The sequence below is a fragment of the Dioscorea cayenensis genome, chromosome 4 (genome assembly GCF_009730915.1).
Source record: "Dioscorea cayenensis subsp. rotundata cultivar TDr96_F1 chromosome 4, TDr96_F1_v2_PseudoChromosome.rev07_lg8_w22 25.fasta, whole genome shotgun sequence".
Classification (NCBI taxonomy): Eukaryota; Viridiplantae; Streptophyta; class Magnoliopsida; order Dioscoreales; family Dioscoreaceae; genus Dioscorea; species Dioscorea cayenensis.
The window spans coordinates 18,818,609-18,828,812 of NC_052474.1; the positions used below are offsets into that span (position 1 = coordinate 18,818,609).

General features: G+C 39.5%; 1 long non-coding RNA gene across 1 annotated transcript; it reads right to left on the bottom strand.

The window, feature by feature from the left end:
- Positions 1–8,711: 8,711 nt before the first annotated feature.
- On the bottom strand, positions 8,712–10,040 carry LOC120259512. Its single transcript, XR_005536135.1, has 3 exons — positions 9,978–10,040; positions 9,820–9,870; positions 8,712–8,763 (listed from the first exon to the last, which is right to left on the bottom strand). It is a non-coding gene; the product is annotated as an uncharacterized LOC120259512 (long non-coding RNA).
- Positions 10,041–10,204: the final 164 nt, after the last annotated feature.

Below are 10,204 nucleotides of genomic sequence, written 5' to 3' on the forward strand. Positions count from 1 at the left end.
AATTAATTTTGGACATTTGTTTATTTTACTTTAAATAAAATAATTAAATTGTATTCATTGATTAAAATGTATAAATTTAAAATTTTATTAAGAAAATAAATACATTAATAACTTATTTTAAAAAAATTATAGAAATTGGAGCCATTTAATAAAATTTCTTACAAATAAAATATGAGAGGATACAAAAGTAATTATACTAAAATTTTCCCTATATCCACTCTTATCCCTATCTACAAACCAAACGGACCCCAATCAGACCAATTTACTAAAATTTCTTATCTCCAATCCCCTTTCCCTATTTTTAACCCCATCCCCATATTCCCATGCCCTCCAACCAAACGGACCCTATAATCCTGAATAATCCTCATTTCACCACCGTGTGATTCGACGCATCACCCAAACAGAGTGTTATGTTTAATTCAAGCATTGTAATCATTTGCTATTGAATAATCAAGATAACATTCTAGAAAATAATGGATTGAAATTATGATGCAGACTCACACCAATTATCAGCTGATTTAGAGGAAACCAGAGAAAAGAGAAGATGAAGAAGAGGGAGAAGAAGAAAGAGAAAGGAAAGAGAAAGATAGGGAGAATAAAGCAAATCTTTTCTTAGCTTTTCATTCATTGTATCCCTGATTATATAGGGAATCATTATAATCATAGTTTGTAACCAATTTGTAACAAAGTCACCATTGAGGCATTTCTATAAACACTACACCTGTCAGGACACTCTACTTAATGATATCCACTTCTCTAAACAACTTGAATTCCAGAATTTACAACTTGTATTACTACTAATCATCATTTAATTACTAATCAGTATCTCATTTCCTGCTTCTCAATTCATCACAAAATCTTTATAGTGGTTTCAACGACTGCTTCTCCTCATAACTATGAGATCTTCCCCGGTGATAGCATCCGCATCAATTGTCCCCACCTCTACTAGACCCTTGTCGTCAAGGGTGAATTCTGGAAACACCCTCTGAAATTCAGCTGTGTCTTCCCATGTAGCTTCTTCTTCTGAATGTTGTCCCCATTAAACCAATATCTGGGAAATGACTTTGCCTCGCCTAAGTATCTCGCGGCGTTGCAACACATTACTGGGTGTCAATACTGGGTGTTGATTTAAAATTTTAAACGACAATGATTAACCTCCACAGTGGGATCCCCAACAAACTTCTTTAACTTGGAGATATGAAAGACATTATGTAATTTGGTAGTACCAGGCAAGTTCAAGTGATAGGCAATGGTGCCAATTTGTTCCAATATTTGGAACGACCCATAAAACCTCCTAGCAAGCGTATTAAATGACCACTGTCGTAGGGATGTTTGACGATACGACCATAATTTCAATAGAACCCAATCATCCTTCTGGAATTGAACATCCGTACGACCCATGTTAGCTTGATTCTTCATGCGAAATTAAGCTCAGCTTAAGTTCTTCTTCAACTCCTGAAGAATGGTCGCCCGTTCCATCAGTAATTCATCAACTGAAGCAATTGTGGACTATCCGGCAAGGTAGTCTGTCAGAGAAGGTGGTGGTCGGCTGAACACAGCTTCAAAAGGGCTCATGTTGATCGCAGAATGCTAAGTAGTGTTGTAGTGCCACTCAGCCCACGGCAAGAAGCACGACCACTGACGGGGGTTGTCGGCGGAGAAGCACCGTAGATAATCCTCTAGGCACCGATTAAGCACCTCCGTTTGCTTATCTGTTTGGGCGTGGTATGCACTACTCATGCTAACAGAGTACTCTGAAGCTTGAATAATTCCCGCCAGAAGCTACTCATGAAAATTGGGTCCCGATCAGACACGATCTGAGCCGGTATACCATGCAACTTGATGGCATCTCTCACCATGAGTTTTACTACCTATGGCGCTGTGAATTGAGATCCCAATGCTGAAAAGTGGACATGTTTGGAGAACCGATCATCAACCACCATAATTGTTGATTTCCCATTGGACAGTAGCATCACAATGATGAAGTCCATGGATACTGAATGCTAAATTTTTCCTAGAATTGGCAGCGGCTACAAGAAATCTTAGGGAGCTCAACTGAACGGCTTTAGGGTCTGCCATATTGTGCAGCGAGACACAAAGTTGCGTACCAATCGCCGGAGGTCTGGCCAATAAAAAATGCTTGCGATACGCGTCAATGTCCTGTATATACTGGCATGGCTACCTGTTGGAGTATTGTGAAACTTATAAATCAGCAAGGGTTAAATAGTCGAATCTTGCCGAAATCCAGACCTTCCATTTGAACAAGAGAATTCCATCCCATAAAACAAAATTTCGATGTTGTCCTGGTTCTTCTTTCACTGAGTTTATGAGCTTCATTATCTCCCCATGAGAATTGTAAGCACTCTGCATCACCTCCTAGAGAATTGGTTGTGGCCCTGAATTTGAAAACAGAGCAGAGAGCGTTGCTCCTTCCATTTGAGACAAAGCATCGGCTGGACCATTTAACACCCCGGTTTGTATTCAATATCAAAATCGTAGCCAAGAAGCTTGTAGAGCTACCCTATTGTTTTGGTGTCTGAATGGTTTGGTGGAGTAAGGATCAGAAACTCCAGTGATATGATTAGACTGTGATAGCGAACATCTCGCGAGCATAGGTTAGTGCAGCTTGCATGCAGATCGAAAACTGTTTACTGAAGTATGAGATGGGATGGCCTCGCTACATTGGAACTGCGCCAACACTGGTACCAGATGCATTAGTTTGAATGACAAACAGAGCAGTAAAATCAGGTAATTATAGAATTGGTGTTTGTATCATTACCTCCTTCAATGTCTAAAAAGCATGAGTTACAGCCAGTGTCCAGATGAATGCGTTCTTGAGGAGAAGCTCGGTCAAAGGTGCGGCAAGTGCAGCATATCAATCAACAAATTTTCTATAATAGCCGTAGAGACCCAAGAATCCCCTCAAAGCTTTCATTGAAGCTGGTAGAGGCCACTTTTAAATCGCCCAAATTTTCTTTGGATCCACAGCCACCCCTTCACCAGAGATGACATGACCGAGATATCCAATAGAGGTACACCTGAATTATCATTTAAATAGTTTAGCGAAGAGTCGGTAATCTCGGAGTCTTCCAAACACCTCGGTCAAATGATCCAAATGAGAATTCTAATCCCGACTGTAGATAAGAATGTCATAAAAAATGAGGACAAATTTGCGAAGTACTTGCCTGAAAGTATTATTCATGAGGGATTGGAAGTGGACGGTGCTTTCGTGAGGCCAAACAGCATAACGAGGAAATTATAGTGTCCCTCATGCGTTTGAAACACCATCTTCTCCACATAATTAGGGTGAATTCGGACCTGGTGATAGGCCGTACGGAGGTCTAATTTGGAAAAAAATCTATGATCCTGCAACCTCATCTAACAGTTCCTCCATGGTCGGAATCTGGAATTGATCCTTGATGCTCACCGCATTCAATGCCCGGTAATCTACATAGAACCTTCAAGTGTTATCTTTCTTCTTGACTAGAAGGACCGGCGAGGATAAGGGACTCGTGCTTAGCCGTATAATCCCTTCAAACACCATTTCTCCAACAAGCTTCTCAATTTCTGATTTCTGAAAGTAGGGATACCGGTACGGTTGACACACCCCTTGTGTGAGTGCCCCGTAAGTGCACGGGTTATCGAACTGATAAAGTATCCCCGTGAGTAGGTAATTGTATCCATAAGGAATAGTGATCAGAAGCAAGAAGTAATGCTATTTAGCTAGGGTGAAAACCAAGTTGTGATAAGTGAACAAAATCAATGCAAATAGAATTAAAGAAAAGAAAAAAAAACGCAATAAGGATAAGGAGAAGCAATTGATAAGAGAATAGGGTACCCAGACATTGCTCACCCTAGGACTATTGTTTCAAGTGCAAGACTACTAATTATGCCACCTAATTGAAATTTAATGAGTCGTGGAAATCCAAAGATACACGGTCCCAAACCTAACGTCAACCGTGACTAACCCTCACACTGTGCCCCGGCGGAAAGGGATACTCTCGATGCCTCACACTGTGTGGGGTTACATGAAGCTCTAAAGACTCAAAGTGATAAACCCTATTCCCTAGCATAGATTTAACCCTTTGGTCCATGCGAAAGACCCCTACTCGCAATTAAGCCCCAGCACTAAGAATTATTTCAACGCTTCACTCTGTTGCTTGCACAACTAAGCCCTAGTGGAGTTTGTCTCTTAGCACTTTACTCTATCATAAACGCAAAGAACTATTGGAACGTGGAGGTAGGATAAATCATATCGGAAGGGAAAGGGGATGTTTCGCTACCGCTCGACTCATCCTCTCGACCCTCTCCAACCTAGCTTTGTATAACTCTCATGGTGTGTCACTCATCCACAAGGAATGGCAAGATAGATTCTCAACCTTAGTGTCACTCTAAAGAAAAATCAATACAACAAGCATTCAAGGTTGAAACTCAATTAAAACATCAATTAAAGAAGCAAACAAGAGTCAATGAAATAAAATCATCCTAGGGTTTACAAGTCCAAGCACCCACTAAAGGTTTAGCTCTCCATGGAGCAATATACAATCAACAATGAAATCGAATGTAAAAGCATACAATCTATAAGTAAAAACCCCCTTGTAGTCTATATCGATGGTCTTGTGGAGCTGCCTTGTCTTCTTCAAATGTTCCGTTGTCAAGCCTAAGGCACACTTCACCGAATCAATGTTGACAAAAGCTCCCCCAATAACTCTCCTCCAAAAAAACGCAATGTTGAAGGTTTTAGAACCACTCCAAAGACCTAGGCAAAGCCTCTCCAAACTCTAGCCGCGAGTGCCTCCAAAGGTGGAAAAAAGATGGGGAAAAGATCATAAAAGAATCCCAAAAAGGTCTCAAATCACGGTATTTATAGGGGTTGGAATCGGACATCCACACGGGCGTGTGGAATTTTCACACGGCCGTGTGGATTCCTAGAACTTGTTTTCTGCGAGCTGTAAACAGTAACTGCTACAGTAATTTTGCCGATGTGATTTGCTACGGTAAATTGCTACACTACTTCGCCAAAATGCTCTCGATTCCACTCTTTTCATCTAGACCACATGAGTGGATACACATTCCCATGCAGTAGATCGCGTCGCGTCTTCATTGAAACTACATTGATGAAGCTCTTACTAGTATTTCAAGTCAAAACACATGAGCCATGAGTGTGATTACCTTTGTGCCCCTCTACTTTGTGTATTCACTAAAGCACAACGAAGGTTGGCACACACCCAAATGTCTTTGAGCACAACTTATGTCTTCGGGTTTGTTCAATCCAAGAACTTCATCAACAAATGCATCCACGATCTACTTTTGCTTTCTTTCTTCCACAATTGTCTCAATAACTCTAAATGCACAAAAAAACACAAATACACATACATAAGCGATAAAATCGATACAAGTGATACTCAATGTAAGAAAAGAATACTTCATATTACTAATACACAAGTACTTATCAAAACTTTAACATTTACTAGTGGCGCACCGGGTGTGAGGGTGATGCGGTGATCCTGTACTCAGGATGGAGGGAGACTAGTCGAAGCTTTAAAAATTTCGTTGAAATTATGAAAAAGAGAGTAGAAGTCATTGAGGAAGACAACGGGTGCTTCTAATCCAACTGATGGAACTTGGTTCAGGTTAGTCAATTCAATGGGTTCGACTATCAATTAAAAAAATTGTGCTCCATCTGAGTTCGTCTTGTGAAGAGAGGCAGGCCGGACCAGCTAAGATTGTTGTTGAGTAACACTATGAAATCAGACTCGATGGCATTTGGAATTGAATTCCATCCAGAGATTCTCGTAGTCGAAGAGGATTGGACCCAGTTGTAATAACCATTGCACGCCTAAAACGAGATCTGCACCATAGATGGGTAACAGAATAAGATTAATGGTGAAGATTAATCTCCTACCTTCAAAGAAACGGCTGAGCATTCACCTCCCACGTGAGAGCGTAGTCGTTGCCGACGGTGACTCTCGTATAGGCCGATGGTTGTACCACCAAATTCAAATGCGATGCTAGTTGATTTTGAATAAAATTGTTTGTAGATCCGCCATCCACCAGAATGAGGACCTCCTAGCCATTAATGGATCCGATGAGCTTCAATGTAGATAGACCTAAATGTCCCATTAAAGCATGGATGGAAATAGGCAGTATGGCTTGTTCCCAATTTTCCTCCGCGCAGCTATCCATCGGTTGTTGTACTATTTCCGATGGAGGTTCGCCCTCCGGAGAGGTCACATCCTCCTGCTCCACCATTAAGTAAAGAAACTGGGCTAGTTAACATTTGTGATTTGGCGTAAATTTGGAGTCACAATTGAAGCACAACCCCTTTTCTCTACGTGCTGCCATTTCTACCAAAGAGAGGCCCTCGATCGGCAATGATGCAGCTTGGTGAATCGTTACAGTAGGAGGCTGTGGAACTAGTTTAGGCTATGGCAACCTGGGTTGCAGAGAACCGCTAGCATTGCATTTATCTTCTACTAATCTCGCCATACCCATAGCATCGTGGAGATTCCCAAGCTTCAATATATATAACTCCCGTTGGATTTCATCACGAAAACTTGAGAGAAAGAAATTGAGAAGTTTTTGCTCATTCAAACCAATGACTCGAGTAGAGAGACACTTGAATTCATTCAAATAAGTTGTGACGGTGGATGTTTGCCGGAGTTTGAAGAGAGTGGCGTCGTGGTTCACAAAAGATGATGGTCCAAACCTCAATTCTAGCTTCCGGAAAAAATCATCCCAGTGAGATAACTATGAAGTTGAATACAACCACTGGAACCATTGAAGAACTTGCCCGGTCATGTAGAAAGCGGCTATGGCGATGCTATGATCGTCAAGAATTTGATGAAAATAAAAGCAGTAGTTGATTTAGAACAACCAACTGAGGACATGCTTGCCGGTGAACAGAGGGACCTCCATCTTAGGCAAACAAGGAGGAGATGTAGAACTACTAGAGTGAAGAGAATGTGGAGTTAATGGAAGATGGGATTTAAACATTGGTAATTGAGGGAACGTCAATAGTGGAAGCAGAGAAGGTTGGGGTGTTGGGGTGGAACTGTTGTAATTTGACCATCATTTCCGCCATGATTGCCTGTTGAGAAGCCATAGAGGTACGCAAGAGATCAAATGATTCCAAATTGCTCTTCCGAATAGCTTCAAAGGATTCTAAGTGGTGCTGAACTGTAGAACATAGGGATTTGATCTTGGTGAACACAAAGTCATGCCGAGCCAGTTGATCAGCTATAAGCACCACCTGCTCCTCCACCGCACACGCTCGACTCACCAGGCCCTCCGTCATAAAGTCAATGAAAGCATCAATTTAATGCAGACTCACACCAATTATCAACTAATTTAGAGGAAACTAGAGAAAAGAGAAGATGAAGAAAAAGGAGAAGGAGAAAGAGAAGGGAAGGAGAAAGAGAAAAGAGAATAGAGCAAATCTTTTCTTAGCTTTTCATTCATTGTATCCCTAATTATATAGGGAATCATTACAATCATTGTTTGTAACCAATTTGTAACAAAGTCACTATTGAGGCATTTCGACAAACACTACACCTACCAAGACACTCTACTTAATGATAACCACTTCTCTAAACAATCTGAATTCTAGAATTTACAACTTGTATTACTACTAATCATCATTTAATTGCTAATAGTATCACCTTTCCTACTTCTCAATTCATCACAAAATCTTTATATTTGTCACCACTGATGCCTTGGTTCCGACGACCGCTTCTCCTCATAGCGTGAGATCTTCCCCGGTGATAGCATCCTCATCAAATTCTCTACTTATGCAATCCCTTTCATGGCAAACAACTTGTGAACACTGATAAAACCATTGAAAATAATCTGCAAAGGTTCACAATAGTAACATATTATTCTCTATATTTTCTAGCTCTCCTTAAGGCCTCAAACTATGAGAAATGATCCCATAGCCTAATTCCGTGGTAGTTACTGACGGAACCATATGGTTTATCCTCACCAGGTTGAATTGCCCTCAATTAAAAAGTAATCTTTTAAAATAATTACTAATCTATCCTTATATCACATAATAAATAAAAAATAAAATTTATACACTTATGGCTCATAATGAACCACGTCTTGGTTCCACAATAGTATTCATGGAACAAAGTCCACTGGAATATTTTTCTCAAAAATATTGAGAGGAAACAAAATAAAAGTTAAAAAAAAATCTACCAATAGAAAAAGGGATAAATTCTTTTCATCCAATCTTGTACTTAATCCACTCATCATTAGCTCAGATAGCATCTAAACAAATGATCCGCTGCCATGTTTCAAAATCCTCAGTTGTTTTCTTCGGTTTGCAAGTATCAGTGTCATCTGTTAATCGGGTACCATGCATTCTTGATCATTCTCTTCATCAGCTCCTGCAAGAGAAGAAATCTGAATGGTTTCTGTTTCATCATCAACAGAAGAATCAGTGTTCAAAGCTCTATTTTCCCTGAAGACGTATTAAAATGAGTGACACCAGACACCACTCTTGCCTTCATCTTCTTCAATGTGACATGAGTTGGATTCAAAGGTTTCCTCATTTTGTGGTAGCCAGCAGCATTGTCAACCATGCCATCTCTCTCAGTTGAAAGGAACGGCCTGGCACTAGTGAAGGTTTCAGAGCTTCATGATTCAGAACCATCTAGATTAGTGGCTCACTCTGTGTAACCAATTTCACCTATATCTTTCAGTTGCTCGACATAGCGCTCTACAAGCTTGCAGTGTAGACGTCTTAGTTTCTCATACTCTTTTCTGAACAAATGGCAAAGCCATTAGGATGTGAACTCCGTAAATATTTGCAAGATAAAGATACTAACACGAGACAAAACATAAGGCAATCGTTCTCAGTTTTCTGTTCCAAAAGCATACATTTGTAGCCAGTGGGCTTACCATTTTATTTGGGATTAGAATTTATTAATCTTAATTGCCAGCAAATGATACCAATGGCGTTCGTGCAAGCAAATGGAAATGGAATACCTATTCTTTTAAACTCTGAACTATTCAGATCATGCCTGCATGGAAACAAGAAGTGAAACCAAAAATATGAAGAAACATTAAAAATGTCTAGGCATGGAGAGCACTCAAATTTATCAAAAGAAAACAATAACAAAGAAGGCCTTATATGATCCTATAGATGATATATGCTGTGGTTCCCTTCATTGTTCCAATCTACTGCTAGCATTTCTCCTGTTTGCAATTTTAATTAGCCTTATGCATGGTAATTTGAGATTGTAGGGTCTTCAATATAAATTGTTAACATTGAAGTTGTGTCACCCGAACGTTTATGGCACTCAAAGAAAAGTTCATTGAGGTGGTATATCTAATTCACAAATTTAAACCAGACACAACACAATCAAATAATAATATTACACAATTTAATCTTCCAAACGTAAACAATATATGATTATTGAATAAATCAGGACATCCTCCCTCTGCTAAAATTACATTTTGTCAGATGCTAGCCTACTTAGATACAGAAATAAAACCTCGGTGTCCATACAACTATGTTTGATGCAATGATTGGTGTAGCTTATACTTATTAAATGGTTGATTTTGGGAACCAATCATTCATAAAGTTTCATAACCTCATAACCTATATGGTTAAATTTGGAAGCTAAATCTGCAGGTCTTCTCCCTGAATGCTAGTATATAAATTACAACATAGAGACAATAAAAAGGGAAAATTATCATATACTTTTGCTACCAAATGTGATGTCAGAACTTCACTGCCTAATCATCATATGAATATCAGTAATCAATAAACCAATTGAATCTATTGGAAACAAGATGACTAGATAGCAATCTTACACTCCAAGAAGGAAAGGCCAAACTTCAGCCCTGATGCTTGGATTGACTCCCCTGAATTACAAACAAGTTGACAAATTAATTATAAATTCACAAAAATACGATATAAGATCAAAAGATCAACAAAAATAAACTAAGACAAGAATACTAAAATTGCTTACTCCACTGTGAAGTTTTTTTTAACATTTTCACTCCTCTATCCTGTAAGGTCCCATCTGGGTTGAAGAAACTGTCCATTGCTGCCGAGAAAGAGCATGTTTCCTTTTCCTTCGAGACCATGGTGATCTAATACTGCTTCTGCAGCCCACATAACAGCATCATTAGCAAATAAAATACATAACTAGATAGAAATGAAAAGGAGAATGCAAGAGATATGAAATGACTCAAA